At 37.5% G+C, this 17,280-nt stretch overlaps 1 protein-coding gene across 4 annotated transcripts in view; it reads right to left on the bottom strand.

Moving 5' to 3' along the window:
• Positions 1-16,811, bottom strand: part of agpat3 (1-acylglycerol-3-phosphate O-acyltransferase 3) — a 37,412-nt gene extending 20,601 nt beyond the window's left edge. The window contains exon 1 of one of the 4 annotated variants that reach the window (XM_048196423.1): positions 16,608-16,811. The gene's annotated coding sequence lies outside the window, so the exon portion shown is untranslated. Of the gene's footprint in view, positions 1-1,378; positions 1,548-16,607 lie in introns of those variants that run through there. The other 3 variants (XM_048196419.1, XM_048196425.1, XM_048196420.1) reach the window with 3 other exon arrangements.
• Positions 16,812-17,280: the final 469 nt, after the last annotated feature.

Here is a 17,280-nt window from a genome sequence, read left to right as displayed (position 1 = left end):
GAGAATAATCTCACGTAGCATTACATTTACCTCAGGCAAGTCATTTAATGTCCACAGCATGTTAGTTCACTAGAGAAATGAACTCTAGACGGAAGCATTTCACTAAATATATGCACTATATTAGCTTATATATTCAATTTACTTTACCTGTTAGTAATGTCGTATTTATTTAATGTTTAAATAAATTTGTCATGAAAACAAGTTATCGCGGTAACTGTGTAAATGATTATTATTTCAAAAATGAAAAGTAACAATTTTATAATTAGATTTAGAAGTTAATACAAAACCTTTTTTTTTATTTTATTTGAGTGTTGGTTATTATATATAAAAATAAATAGCAACTGAATTTAATAGTTTGGGCTCTGCTGTTAATTGTAACCTTTAATATTATAGTAATGTGCAAGAAAAGGCTCCCTGTATATGTTTTTTTTTTTATCCTTAAGAACATGTTAATTATAATATTATTTATTTAAAGAGACAAAATTTGTAAAAAACAAACAAACAAAAATATATATATATATATATATAAAAAAAAAAAACACTTTAATAAAAAAAAAAAAAAAAGCAGCAATTATATGTTTAGAATTGTACCTGACCAAAACAATAAATAGTAAATGGTATTTATTCTGCAAACATTAGTAAAATGAGCATCATATGATAGCAGCAAAAACATCTGATACATTAGCAAGTAAAACAAGGGGGAAGTGGTTATGTTATTTATAATCTACCACCATCCTATACCTTTGTGCACATACAGTATATTCCACTATGAATTTCTACTAAATGAATAGCAAACGCTTGTTTTCCCACCCTAAGGAGGAACTGGATGCATTAACATTAAAAGAAAAAAAAAAGAAGATGAGATTGATGGCAAATTACATTGACACTGACATTGAATTATTAAATCTCTGGACAGCACTTGTTTCATTTCATTAGCCAGGTCACTTGTTCATGACCTAAGATATTGATTTAGTATTGACACTAAATAGAAGAGGCTGCATTGTACTAAAGAAAAAAAATTTAAGACAAGATTTGGGTGTCATCATGGGCCACGTAGAAACCATGTAGCAATGCATCCACCCAGAAGACCTCAGTATTGTATCAAGTTGACAGGCAAGTAGCTCTCAATTGCTACAGAAAATGTAATAATAGAGCTAATACCTTCTAGCTGTCATCTAGTTAGTGATGGCTGTGAATTGGCCATTAGCAAAATAGTAAATCTGCCAAATCTATGTGCTGCCATTTCAAACAAACACAAAACAATCATGTTACAACACGAGGGCAGCTAGAGATCAGCGAGTAAAAGTTTAAACCTTCAAAGCTTTGCTTCCTCTACCAATATATCAGCCAAGACAAACAGAACACAAACAACACTCACCTTAGATGAAGATTCACGGGCAGTGTGCTAAGTTAACTGTGACTTTAGTATAGACAGAGAGACTGACTGAAAGACGGAAAAAGAGAGAGGGTGGGAAAGGAAAGAGTTGAACTCTGTCCTCCTAGCCACCACTGCACGAACTTGAAGCAAACTTTGGAATCATACCAAAGTGTGTGCGCGTTTGAGAACAAGGGAACGGCAGAGTGCCCTGAATGCCAAAACACCTCATGCCAGTTAAAGGGTTGCACAGGGTGTGCGAGGGGGAGTGTGTATGTGCTATCTGATGGATCACTTGATCAACTTGTCGGAGCAGAGTACTGGCTCAGCCAACAAGAAACCCCACTTTCTCCACCATCTGAGACCATTAACGCTACAGACAACAGCCAGACTGTGTGTGCTACTGAACCAAGGGTATGAACTCTGAACCAAAGTGATTAAGAGCGTTAGACACAAATTAGTAACAATTATTCGGTAAGACAAAGTGTGAATTACACCATTTTAGAGTCTTTTGCAACCATGTGTGGAGCGGAATCAAGGCTTTGTCGGGACAGCGTTCTTGCACAGAGAATCGCGATTACACAACGTTTTAAGATGAAGAGGCGCTCTTTGGTTTTTAACTGCAGTAGCCTAACTGATGTGTCCACTCACAGAATCAAACACTGCTGCATTTTATATAACACAATTCCCGCTATGAAAAATAAAATAGTTTGGATCGGATTGCTTTCACAACACAAGCGAACCACCCCAGAGTTGGTTTGAAATCAGGCCGAGACCACCTCATTCAGGCGATCACGGAGCGACCATATGCATAAACGAACAGAAGAAAACGCACCAGGTTCTGAAACAAACGCTCAGGTGTGAAAAAATTCTTAGAGAACGAAAGTTGTTCGGCCCGATGAGGTCTACATGTGTACCGAGTTTCATACTAATACACGCAAAAGTGTTTGATATATGGACCAAGTTTTTGGGACCCCATTCAAGGGGGTGCTGTCAAGCCCCCCTGCCACACCCGGATACCAGCTTCAGCCCGGCCCTGATGGCCGCGGGTTCTGACCAGTGTGCAAATTTTCAAGAGTTTTTGTGCACGTTAAGGGCCCCAAAAGTGCCCGAGAAGTCAGGAAAAATATATAAATAATATTAATAATCCTTAGAAAAACAAACCTTTCAGGGCTTTGGCCCTAATTAAAAAAATGAATGTCATCATTTACACACCCTTATGTCTTTACAAACCCAAAGAAAACTTACTTTTCTACATGCAACACCAGTTATTATGTGAAATGCCCTGCCGCTTTACTTTTCAATACAATAAAAGGAAATGGGAAGAGAAAAATGAGGGGTTCATAGGTGATCCATATAACTTCTTTCGTCCAGTCGTGGCTTTTAAATGTTCCAAACCTGGTACAGGATATCTTAATGCATTATGTTTGAATATATGTAAATGTGCTCCCGTTTCTTATACAAAAGGTATTGAATGGTGTCATAAGGCTCCCAAAATGTGTATCAAAGACGCTTCTTTGTTCAACTGCCGCTATTCCCCGATTCACTATCATTGTATGGAAAAAAACAACATTACCATTCTGCCAAACAACGCCTTTTGTGTTCTTTGGAAGAAAGAACATAAATGATAACATTTTGGGGTAAAATATTGTATTTTATGTTGTCGATACCACTTAACTTAAGATGATTACTGCCACATGCCAAAAAATAAACTAGATGCATTTTAGTTTATATCTGGTTCCTCATTCACTTTGTAGCAAGAGGACTACACAGCAATATAAAAAGAGATAGGGTGGAGGGATTAGAGATGGAGGGATCAACCAGCTTAGGAGGAAACAGCTGTCTGGCCTGCATCACTAGACAGCCTGGGGCCATCTTTTTCCAAGATGGCCAAAAATGTACCTCTAAAGAGAAGGTTACAAAGCTTATTACCATACAGCATGCAAAAGAAAAATGAGAAACCACAGAGCAACACTGCCTCAAAATATACACAAAAGAAGTAGTCAGGTTGTGCTTCAATTACCAAGTAACCTTACACAGCGGCTCAATTTTCAGATAGGCTACATTTAATACAACAGTTTGCAATCTGCCTGTTTGACTCTCTGAAAAGCTTTAAAGTCATATGGACAAAGAATATCCAGATAAACAGGTTGAAACCGAGATAAAATAGACACTCCACATGACCTTTCAGTTGTTCTAGATACAACTGAGCAACAGGTGGTCATCATAGTGCCATAAACACCAACAAATATGACAGGTGTGCAAGTAACTATAAACTAATAAATTAAAGACTTAGGCAAGAAGTCTCTTACTTGACCTTTCCCTGTGTCCAATCCAATAACCCTTTACATAAGCAGCAGGTGGCCTAATCAATCCACCGTTGCTTTGGATAACCATTAGCTGGACTCACCAGTAGGCGTAGTAGGCCACTGCCATGACCACTAACGCCCCACAGACCCCTGTGAAGATCATCACAGCCCCCTGGTTCAGCATCTTCACTTCTGGAGATGGGCCTTCAAAGCAGAGCAATTATGAAATGATCTCCTCTGGTTTTGTTCAAAGACGAATTAGCAGTTCTGTTCTCGACAAGCTTGAAGACAGATAAGTGAAATTGCAGAAAGTGCTCCTGAAAATATTTAGCCCAGAAATCCTTTCAAAAGGTTGAACAAGTTCGCAGAATCGGTTTCACTCTGGCTACAGCCACATGCTAATGCTAATCCCACTGAAGGACAGCACTTTTATGATGATGCAAGCAGGAACAAAACAAGATCCCATAAATAAGGTGGCGCCACTCAAAACCACACCATCAGCGGACACAAAAATTTTTTTTGACAAAGTCTTCCGTTCCAACTCCAACGGGATGTTATCAACTGCAATCCCAAATTCCAAACACAGTTCCAGTTAGCGAATCCTTAGCAAGACTCGACAATCGTACAGTATAATGTGGACGTAGTGGCCGCCTTCTGTTAAGCCAGAGAGAGCCGTTCTCAGCATCCTGTGTTCCCTCCTCTTATCTAATCTCCTCTGGATTAGATTATCAATGATTAGCACTCTGGACCAGCACCCTGGATATGTCACGTCGCATTTACATCAACCTCAAGCGAGGCTGGGATGGATGGGATTGAGCTAAGCGGGACAGGACATTGGTGACTTCCTTCAGCCACCAGGAGGAGCCTCTAGGGACAAGCCCACCCTTCAGCATTTAAATGAGCTTGTATAAGGAGGCATGATATGTTTTGGTAGTGGTTCTGGTGTCTTGTGGGTGTTGTATCATGGTGGGTAAGCTTCTACTTGGCCTACTTGCTCTTAGTATCCAAGGTTGACCAGACCCCGAGTCCAGTTTAGATGAGATGCTGACAAAGATGATCAGGCAGGTTGTGGCCCAAAGCCACAGCTGCATAACTGCATTACTAGCAGAAACGGACAACACAATGTGCCACAGGCCTACACATCACACAACAGAGCCTTTGGTGCTTCCATTTTTATACGTTCTGCTTCTGTTGCTTCCTTTATCTCATCATTTCCTCTGTCTGCTTTCTTCTCTGTGTCCGGCTGTCTTTGATTATGCTATATCAGTGAACCCTGTATACCTGCATTAAACTCCGATTCCTCAATTCTTCCAATTTCAGAAAGGTCAGCATAACTGCATCCAAGAATTTGTGGAGGTTTCTCAAAAGAAAGACTTGGTCTCGGTTAAATACCTCAGTGCTCCTCCATCCGTACACAGGGAAAAAGAGAACAAAGAATAATCACCTTTCTGATGTGATGACCACCTGGGAAATATGAGGACAGAAAGGAGGAAAAGAGCCGTACTGTCAGGGAAAGCCAGAGAGATAAATGAAGGTCTCTGTTTTTTGGTAATAAATGGATCAAAATGAGATACTAGTGGTAATTATAGTATGTGTGCTGCGAGTTGGTCTTTTGTTGTACTGTACTCAACGAGAAAATCCTGGAAGAGCGTCAACACATTCTTGAATGTGCAACATCCTGTGCACGGCCAGTGCTAAAATGCCTTCTTTGACATCTTTTATAGACTTTGCCTGACAAATCGTGTAGCATAAAACCCATACATTATGAGCCATATGAGACCAAAGCAGCTTACTGGACTGCAACTGAGGTCAAGATGTCTAAATCTATAATCTTATTTGTCTTACACATGCAAACAAACAAACAAACACTTCTAATAATTATTTAAAGAAATGGTGAAATAGCAGGGGTGAGCAGGGTAACCTGTGACACTTTTTACTTAAAGGGATAGTTGACCAAAAAATATTTATAATTATTTACTCATGTTGTTTCAAATCTGTTTGAATGTCTTTCTTCTGCAGAACACAGAAGATATTACAAAGATATTATTTTGAACCCTACAACATAGGGACACAATTTCATAATGCACTATCCAATTGTAGAGTTTTTTCATGCACATTTTTAAAGGTGCCCAAGAATGCTTTTTCAAAAGATATAATATAGGTCTAAGGTGTCCCCTGAATGTGTCTGTGAAGTTTCAGCTCAAAATACCCCATAGATTTTTTTTTATTAATTTTTTTAACTTTTTTTTTAACTATTTTGGGTCATCATTAACTATGTACTGATTTTTTTCAGCGCGCCGCCCCTTTAATTTGCGTGCTCCCTGCCACACGAGCTCTCGATTATATTACAGCACATTTACAAAGTTCACACAGCTAATATAACCCTCAAATGGATCTTTACAAGATGTTCGTCATGCATGCTGTATGCATGCTTCGAATTATGTGAGTAAAGTATTTATTTTGATGTTTATATTTGATTCTCTATGAGTTTGAGGCTATGCTCCGTGGCTAACGGCTAATGCTACACTGTTGGAGAGATTTATAAAGAATGAAGTTGTTTATGAATTATACAGACTGCAAGTGTTTAAAAATTAAAATAGCGACGGCTCTTGTCTCCGTGAATTCAGTAAGAAACGATGGTAACTTTAACCTCATTTAACAGTACATTAGCAACATGCTAACAAAACATTTAGAAAGACAATTTACAAATATCACTAAAAATATCATGCTATCATGAATCATGTCAGTTATTATTGCTCCATCTGCCATTTTCGCTGTTGTTCTTGCTTACCTAGTCTGTTGATTCAGCTGTGCAGATCCAGACGTTACTGGCTGCCCTTGTCTAATGCCTTTCATAATGTTGGGAACGTGGGCTGGCATATGCAAATATTGGGGCGTACACCCCGACTGTTACGTAACAGTCGGTGTTATGTTGAGATCTGCGTGTTTTCCGGAAGTCTTTTAAACAAATGAGATTTACATAAGAAAGAGAAAGCAATGGAGTTTGAAACTCAATGTATGTCTTTTCCATGTACTGAACTCTTGTTATTCAACTATGCCGAGGTAAATTCAAATTTTGAATCTAGGGCACCTTTAAAGGGGTGGTTCATTGCGATTTCACTTTTTTAACTTTAGTTAGTGTGTAATGTCGCTGTTAGATCATAAACAGTATCTGCAAAGTTACAGCGCTGAAAGTTCAATGCAAACAGAGATATTGTCTTTAAAAGATTTCTCTGTTTAAGGACTACAACAAACAGCTGGTAGGGACTACAACGAGCTTCTTCCTGGGTTGGTGACATCACAACCACACAAACCACACATAAACCCTACCCTCAAGGACACGCAACAAAGGGGTGAGGACATGTTATTGCAATACAGTACATAACACAAATGCAATAGCACATCATAAAAACAAGATGACAACATAAGTTATAACCGTAATTAAATGAATCTATACCTGTTCTATATTCATGCAGCATATATTCTCTGGCTTTGTAGGCATCTTACAACAGTTCCCACACGAGTGATTTATAGATCATCATGACAGAATATGCTAATCAATGACTTTAAGATAGTTAACTCCACATCAACTACATAAATTAAACAACTTCAGAAACGTCCTTTTGCATTCAAAATGTTGTCACTTCTTTTTGAGTCTCTCCTTCATTGTCCGACTCCATTTTGAACATAAAAGGCTGAACAATTTCTGACATTTTCAGTGAGTCTGTGTGAGGTAATGTGAGGCGCTGCTAACACAAGCTCTTGAAACTCCGCCCCCTTTTGAGACCAGCAGCTCATTTGCATTTAAAGGGACACACACAAAAACTGAGCGCTTTTGCTCACCCTCAAAAAGTGACAAATTTAACATGCTATAAAAATTATCTGTTGGGTATTTTGAGCTAAAAACTTCACATACACACTCTGGGGACATCAGAGACTTATTTTACATCTTATAAAAGTGGCATTATATGACCCCTTTAACATTCTCAAAAAACATTAGCCAAAAAGTTTGTGCCATAGTAAAACATTTCCATTTGTCATTTTTATAAAGTTTTTAGAAATATTTTAGAAACAGTTTCTAAAATGATCTTTGTATTAGACAATAATCATTCCAAATTCCAAAAGTTTATTGCATTTCCCCAAACTTTATGAGGCAGAGAAACTTTCTTCTGTACATTTCTTTCCTTGCCAGAGCTCCCCTTAGATATTGACTCAAAAGACATCACAGAAAAATGTTGGTTAACTTTTCTACCGTGTCTCAGCATGTTTTCATAGACTCAAGACTCATTACAAAAGTGCATAAAGTTAACAACAGTACGCACTGTGTAGTCCCTAGCTTTTCCAAAATAAACTTCATCATAATCATCATAAGGGACTCAGTGGTCAATAATTCTCAGATGGCCAGTGCAGAGTGTGCTTTTAGTCCTAGAACACCAGGGGTCACACACATAAACCTTGTAAGCACAAAAACATGTGAGCATTTAGTTTTACCTGACCATGCGTACACTTACTTTGGAAAGCACTTGGTCAGCCTAAGTGGCTAACAACTGAAATTAAGTGAATTCTTCTTCAAAAAAAGGCCTTTCAGTGAATTCCAGTCATGCTAGAATGCTTTTTTTTTTTTTTTTAACATGACGTGTGTAATTTCTGCATAGGTTTCCTGAACACCAACAAACCACAGTGTTTGCCCTTCTTAGGAACAAACCTGGTACTTAATATCTTAACATGAATGAAGGAACTACAAATCCCATAAATCGCCTGAATATAGTCAGTCATGACAAACACTTTCTTTTGATAAAATGAAAAAGAACTCTTCTTTTGTGCTCTATTTACCAGGGATAACTGATAGAATCCATTCAATTGAGTTTGTTGTTTTTAATACAAAGCCGCTTTACCAATATATTAATGTGATGGAATTACAACTGTGGCCAATTTGGGAGTCCATGTATAATCTTTTATTCATTCAAGTTTCAGGTGACACTGGAGAACTGCTCATGCGAATGACCGATCTTAAGAAGTGGAAATGACATCACTATTACACACAGCTGGTAGAAGAGCAGACTACTTTTAGGTAGCAAACTCAAAAGTTGTGTTTGGACTCAAGTTATTGTACAAACCCCTTTTATCTGTACTGTACAACCTGGTTTTCCCTTCCCTCCCAACCTCAACTCAGGACATTAAAGGGTTAGTTCACCCACAAATGAAATTTCTGTCATTAATTACTCACCCTCATGTCGTTCCAAACTCGTAAGACATTCATTCATCTTTGGAACACAAATTAAGTTCTTTTTGATGAAATCTGAGAGATTTCTGTCCCACAACTACCACTTTGATGCTTCAAAAAGTTCATAAAGAGATTGTAAAATGAATCCATATGAATTGAGCGGTTTAGTCTAAATTTTCTGAAGAGACGCAATCTGAGAAAGCTCTCAGATTTCATCAAAAAGATCTTCATTTGTGTTCTGAAGATGAACAGAACACCAACATTGTGTACTATGCAGCAGCAATTCAATAACATTTGCAGGGCCTGAAATTAATTTCCCCCCACATTTTAGGCGATTCTTATGGGGAGATTTTTTTAATTTGAGGGGGAGGTTAAAATACAATTATATCACCTAAATGTTTGTTCATTCAACGTATGTTATTTGAGTTTCTACATTAGATATTTAAGTATTTTTACAGAGTGCCTTAGAAGTTTACACTTTTATGCTCCTTTTTATTTATGATATTTATTCAGTTATGTGCTGAATCATAATTATATTGTTAAGAGGATACTTACAAATGTAAAAGCATACAATTTGGACCCAAGTTTGTGCTTACTCTACATACAATGGAACAAGGAAGTTTGATTTCTAACAATGAATTGAATTTTAACTAAAAATGAAACTGAAAAAGTGCAGGGCGTAGTAGCGCTGATTCACTCGTGCTGTTTGTGAAACAGCAGTTTGACATAAATATTTCAAACTATTGAATTGATCTGTTAATCAGTGTGAATTACTATACTCATTCAACCCACACTGCTATAATGAATTAATGTTTGCAGGAATTTCTCGCATTATAAACTTTAACCTTGCATAAAAGAGTAAAATCATGCGAAATCCCGCACCAAAATTCGGGCCCTGATTTGGATGAAACCCTGGATCTTTCTATGAACACACAACTGAAGTAAAAATGGCATTTAGCATTCACATTATTTTCACCACTGATCCACTTACAGTGTTAGATGACACCAACTGATACCGTTTCTATCCTCTGCACTAAAATACTACTTCCTTTGCATCTCAAACCTCCCAGACTTGACTAGCCCGAAATTAGCGGACATTACAAACAAACTCCTGCGTCTGAAGCAAACAAAATCAAAGCATCATGATAAATGCCATTCAAGCCATTTTCACAAGCAAGAAGATAAATACGCTCTGTTTGCTGTCCAAAGGAAGCAGAGAGCTGTTAAGAGGATAACGTCAAGGCTTCACTGCTAAAAACCTCTGACCCACATTCTAATCGAGATAAACGAAGTTTCCCAACAACAATGTGACTACATGCCCCCAATCAAGGCGGTGGATGGGGATGCTGTTATCTACCTCGGGTGCAAAGTAATAGTGTTAGGTTTAATTAACAAGCTGTATCGGATTAAAGGTAAGGTTAGAAAGGTGTGTAACGCAGTAACAGAGCAGTGTCATTGTGACAAAAGAATAATGAATATATTCTATTTAAAAACATCGTAGGTAACTACCCATTGTTCTGAAACAAACAAAATGTAGTAAAACATTAAAAAAGAACCATGATATTATTGGAAACAACTTTTTACATGTATTTCAGACTGAACCTGGTCAAAATGAGCATCATGCATAATTGATTCAATTACATCTCATATTCTGAGCCAATTCATTACTGCTGCACAGCTTTGGAGTGATGATTACTGCAGGATCTCACGCAGCAGCAATATTACAGACAAGCCATCAGAGTACATGAATGTAAATAGCAAACAATGCTGGGTTTACCCACTTCAACGTGATATTAAAGAAATGTCAGAAGCTTGTCAAGAGTGCTGCAGTCACGCTGTAATAAAAGATGACTAGAAAATTTTGTGCATGTTCCAATGAATGACATGTCTAGATTAAGACTTCAGTATAAAATAATTACACTTAGTAAAACACAGGGATGGAAAAAATTTAACTGTTCCATTAACGATTTTTTGTAGGACTTTTGCAATTGAATAATTGGCCCTAACAATAAATTAAAATAAAAAAAATCATTCATCATTCATGTATGTTTTTAAAACTCCACTGATAACAAACTCATGATGTGTACGAGTAATTACACAATTGTCAATTGTGAAATACTAGTAGTCAGAATCACAAGAATTTCAAAATAACAGTAATTTTTTTTGGTTCATTTCAAATTAGACCTAATGAAAGCATTTGTGTACGATTCAGTAATTAATTAAAGGTGCCATCGAACGTTTTTTTACAAGATGTAATATAAGTCTAAGGTGTCCCCTGAATGTGTCTGTGAAGTTTCAGCTCAAAATACCCCATAGATTTTTTTTAACTGCCTATTTTGAGGCATAATTAGAAATTCGCCGATTCAGGCTGCGGCCCCTTTAATTGCTCGCGCTCTCTGCCCCCTCCCGAGCTCTCGACTCTATCATTGCATAAACAAAGTTTACACAGCTAATATAACCCTCAAAATGGATCTTTACAAAGTGTTCGTCATGCAGCATGTCTAATCGTGTAAGTATGGTATTTATTTGAATGTTTACATTTGATTCTGAATGAGTTTGAGGCTATGCTCCGTGGCTAACGGCTAATGCTACACTGTTGGAGAGATTTATAAAGAATGAAGTTGTGTTTATGCATTATACAGACTGCAAGTGTTTAATAATGAAAATAGCGACGGCTCTCTTGTCTCCGCAAATACAGTAAGAAACGATGGTAACTTTAACCACATTTAACAGTACATTTGCAACATGCTAACGAAACATTTAGAAAGACAGTTTACAAATATCACTAAAAATATCATGGATCATGTCAGTTATTATTGCTCCATCTGCCATTTTTCGCTGTTGTCCTTGCTTGCTTACCTAGTCTGATGATTCAGCTGTGCACAGATCCAGACATTAATACTGGCTTGTCTAATGCCTTGATCATGGGCTGGCATATGCAAATATTGGGGGCGTGCATATTAATGATCCTGACTGTTACGTAACAGTCGGTGTTATGTTGAGATTCGCCTGTTCTTCGGAGGTCTTTTAAACAAATGAGATTTATATAAGAAGGAGGAAACAATGGAGTTTGAGACTCACTGTATGTCATTTCCATGTACTGAACTCTTGTTATTCAACTATGCCGAGGTAAATTCAATTTTCAATTCGATGGCACCTTTAAAGAACTGCTCTGACTGATTCACATGTACTTGTGATTTACTGAAACCAAACAGGTTCATAATGCCTCCAACAGACTGCATGTTTTTAGCCCTGATTTTCCACTTGCTGACAATGGAGATCGCCTGCCAAATGCCCGAAATTGAGGCAAATTGGTGCTCTGCACGTGCGTGGTGTTCGCTTTGTTTGAATTGCCAAAAGAAAGGGAGAAGCGGGTTAGCAGGTTAAATATCTAGATCCGTCTGCAATCCAAGTCCTGTATTGAAATGTGTTTTGACTGGAATTGACATTGGCGACAACAGACAGTTGTGTAGTGTGAAAAGAGCCGAAATCTGATGACTTTGAATAGGTAGCTTAATAGTCAAGGTACGGTCACAATTGCCATTATTCAGCAAATGTTCGTGGGAAAAATGTAGTCATTACCATAGAAATCTAAACGATCTGGAGTTTTGTGTGAAGGCGAATAATTTCCCCTTGCAGATTTTGCAACAGGTTCATGTTGACTAAGTTAATTTGCTGCATTGATCAACAGAAAGCTGCTTGGTTTCAAAGTGACTTCTGTGTGAGCTGTGCTTCATTGCTACACTATTGGCAACAGACAACGGACCATTTTTTGCCATTTTTGTGACCGCACCTTAATTTGTTTGGAAATCAGCTACACTAGTTGTGCTGTATTTTTTAACTGACTAAAAAGAAACAATGCAAAAGAATTTGTTCTTGAATTGGCTGTGAATTCGGTAGCAGTGTTGTGGCACCAATAACACACCATTAAGTTGTAAAAATGTTGCTTTTGAATGTTCTCTGAGCATTCTGAAACAAGTTGTAACATTTAAAAACTTAAGAGAAACTTCCAACTAAAACATTCCAGGAAAAAAAAATGTTCCATGAATGATGTATAAATAACATTTATGATGTATAATAAACATGCTAATGTTTTTAAAGACCAGATAAATTAACAAACGTTCTATTAAAGTTAGCATGAAACGGAGGTTGCGATAGTCTTTTCTTCTCTCTTGTGATGTATAATATCCTAGTGAAACGGCTTATGAAATTAGAAAATTTAGGGCGGGTTTTACTTCATCTTTTGTGAATTGATTGGTCATATGAAGTTGGGCGTTGCTAAGTAAACAGAGGCAGATCTGAATGTCAGTTTGTAGTCAGTTGTGGAGGATATATAGCCCCACCCTCCCCCGAGACACACGTCATAAAGAGAACAGATGTCGTCTGGAGGGGAGGTACATGTTTTTAATAAAAATTACAAGGGCATTTTAATTTTAAAAAAGTTATGATGTGCAAGAATAAAACATTTATAATAAGCACTGCAACATTCTGTAAAAGAAAATAAAAATAAGAATGGTCAATTTTGATTTCATGGCGGCTTTAATGTTACTGGAAGAACGTTTGTTTAGAACTTCTGAGAGAACCTGAGAACTGATCTGAGAGAACATTCCCTGTAAAACGGTAATTCATGATGGAGAACAGTTAACTAGAGCTGCACAATTAATCGTTAAAAGATAGTGATCTCAATTCAAAAACCCACGCAATCTTATTCCTAAATGACAGCGATTCTCCTGTCTATTAAACCTTTATCAAAATTACACCGAAACATTCAGATCTGCGTTAGCGCTGCCGCTGAACCAGAGACAGAGCAGTTATCATGTATACATACACGTCTTTTCAACATCACAGTTATTTCTGTTACAAATATTCAAATGATCACATAAGAACTAGGATAAAAGTTTACAGTTCAGATATAAACACTGATGTACAGTAGCGAATAGCGATCAAAATAAAGTAAATCACCTTTTGAAAGTAACGCTTCAAATAACGATTATATCATTACATCATTAAAACAGTAGGTGGCGACAAGTGACTGTTAAAAAATAGGTGCGTTTGACTTATGGGGCGTTCACACCAGACGTGACTTGCGCGGATAAATCACGCTATTCGCGCATAGTTGGACGCTTGAACATTTTGAGTTTACTCGCTTCATTCGCGCGTGAAATTCACTTCACAACAGACGCGAATTTGCGTCATGAGAGGGGCTCTCCCGCTCCTTTAAGTACGTGTCCCAGACTCTTCCACTTCTTTCTGCACACTTCCTCTGAATAAACACAACTTGTCAGCGGGAAAGTAGTTGTAAATTACCGTGAATAAGATCAATTTGCCGGCTTTAGCTAGCTTGTAGTCTCAATATGTATAAATATATATAGCTCAAATTGAGTAAAGACCGTTTTTTGCAACTTACCAGATTGTCTGACTAGCAAGATCCTTTATTCCTGTTTCTATAAAAGTATGAAGATGTACAGCGACAATGATTTTGTCCTCCATTGTTGTTTCGGATTTCTGCCTCTGCTCGCTATGTCACGTCACTACTAGAGCAAGCTCCTGATTGGTTAACATGGTGCGAATTTTCGGCAAAGTTCAGATTTTTCAACTTAAGCGTTAAACGCCCGAAACGCTCAATTCGCGCGAATTGCGCCTTTCGCACTGCAGGATGTCTATTCGCATCTTTGCATTGACTTAACATGTAAATCACTCGCGCTTAACACTTCATTTGCGTCTGGAGTGAACGCACCATTAAAGCGACGCTGTGCAGACCGATCGGTGTATGACATCAAAGTACCGCGAGAGCAATTAGAGAGCAGATGGTTCTGTATGCTTTCAAATCGCTCTCTCGGTACTTTGATGTCATACACTGATCGGTCTGCACAGCGTCGTTTTAAAGGGTTAGTTCACCCAAAAATTAAAATAATGTAATTAATTACTCACCCTCATGTCGTTCCACACCCGTAAGACCTTCGTTCATCTTCGGAACACAAATTAAGATATTTTTGATTAAATCCGATGGCTCAGTGAGGCCTGCATCACCAGAAATGGTACTTCCTCTCTCAAGATCCATAAAGGTACTAAAAACATATTTAAATTAGTTCATGTGAGTACAGTGGTTCTATCTTAATATTATAAAGCGATGAGAATATTTTTTTGTGTGCCAAAAAAACCCCCAAAATAATTACTTTTTAACAATATCTAGTGATGGCCGATTTCAAAACACCGCTTCATGAAGCTTCGGAGCTTTACAAATCAAATTAGCCAAAGTCACGTGATTTCAGCAGTTTGGTGGTCCGATACGCGATCCGAATCACTGATTCAACTTCAAAAGATTCATAACGCTCTGAAGCGGTGTTTTGAAAAAAAGTCGTTTTGGTTTTTTTTGGCACACAGAAAATATTCTTGTCGCTTTATAATATTAAGATTGAACCACTGTACTCACATGAACTAATTTAAATGTTTTTAGTACCTTTATGGATCTTGAGAGAGGAAGTACCATTGCGGTCTATGCAGGCCTCGCTGAGCCATCAGATTTAATCAAAAATATCTTAATTTGTGTTCCGAAGATTAACAAAGGTCTCATGGGTGTAGAATGACATGAGGGTGAGTAATTAATTACATTATTTTCATTTTTGGTTGAACTAACCCTTTAAGTCGAACACGTCAATGAATCATTCAGAGATTTGTTCAAAAACGCTGATTCATCCAGTAATGAAACAAGTATTTATGAGTGAGTCATTGAATCATTCATTCAATCTGGTTTTTTTTTTTTTTTTTATAAGAATTAGTTCAAATTAATTAAAAAAATTTTAAACAGACTGCAGCAATTAACATTTTGTCAGAACCTCTAGTGAATAATTTTTTTTTGTAAACTTGTCTGTTGTTTTTTTTTTTAATCATGATTTTCAATTTATCCTGAATCGCACAGCTCTACCAATAACGTTTATGAACATCAAAGAAATTCTGGATTTTTTTTTTTCAATGAAACGGGTTCTGGTTCTGAATAAATACAAAAAACAAAAACAAAAAAAAAATTAGATATTACAGACAATATTAAACAACCACCAATAAAACAGGAACAATTAGTTAGACATATTAAAGACAAAAATGCAGTTACACATGCGTCGGTATTATATAAAAACATGACTAATGTAAATTACTGTGCATGAGTAAAACCCACTCAGCAACTAAACTAAAGGCAAAAGCCCAGCTCTGCATCTGAACTCTAGTAACCCCGATAATCGCACGACAATGACGTGCACGCAGGTCGGGAAAGAGAATGACACACGGCAACACCACATAAACATCACTTATCTTCAACAAATCAAAAGCCATTCAAATGCAAATAATTGCTGAATGAACTAGATAGACACCATGTAATGCAAATGGGGAAAGATGTCTATCTCAAACGTGCGCTGTCAAACTGCCTTGCATTGGTTACTAAGCAGTGAGCTTAGTAAACATGCTGTTCCTATAAACTGGCCACTGCAGCACAGGGAGCACCTCGAGCGCTCGCACGAGCCCGTGCGCACATATGTAATATCAAAAATGCATTACAATACAAATGCAAAATAATAAAATAAAGGGATAAAACACGGGACTGTGCACTGGACGCATGCATCTGCCTGTCAAGATTAATAATAGCAGTGTCAGGATGGTAATTAATCGGGTTTAGAAAACAGTCATCATCATCATGCGCGTGCATTACCTGCTTAAATGTCATCAGAGGATCTGCGTGGAGGATTCGTGATCTTCCGCTTAATGTGATGCAATGTGTTAATGCTGTCAGAAACTGGTGTCTAAGCTTCTGGGGTGCTGCTCAGATGATCGCTACTCTTTGTGTCCGTATGTCGTTATCTATCCACGCACAACACACACATTGCATCTAGCCATGGGACTTCCTGTCCGATTACTCTGCTCATCGACTGGAAACAATGGCGCTTTGTAGTTCCACCACTCCTCTCTCATCCTCAGCAGGCTGCTGTAAGACGCTGACCTAATCAATAAAGTCAATATGGAGAATTAAATACATTTGTAAGTGTTTTAGACTTTCATTTTGTCTTCTTTAAAATGAACTTCACACCGACAGAAGTTGCACATATTGCCTACCATGGACAAAAGGTGCATTTACCTCACAGGCTGCATATGCGTTTGCGCAGGTTGCAGGGATTACAGTTGCAGAAATTATATTATGAATTATTTAATCATGGAATTGTGTATATATACATACGAAAAGACTACTGTTATGACAACAACATATTCTGAACTGAAGCTCCATTTAGAACCAAAGCAGCATCAGAGCTGCAAAATTATTCTCATTATGAAACTGAGAATATGTACAGATGAAATTAATTAAATATATACACTGTAATGATGACAAC

Source organism: Megalobrama amblycephala, linkage group LG7 (assembly GCF_018812025.1).
Source record: "Megalobrama amblycephala isolate DHTTF-2021 linkage group LG7, ASM1881202v1, whole genome shotgun sequence".
Taxonomy (NCBI): domain Eukaryota; kingdom Metazoa; phylum Chordata; class Actinopteri; order Cypriniformes; family Xenocyprididae; genus Megalobrama; species Megalobrama amblycephala.
This window is presented reverse-complemented; position numbering and strand designations above follow the sequence as displayed.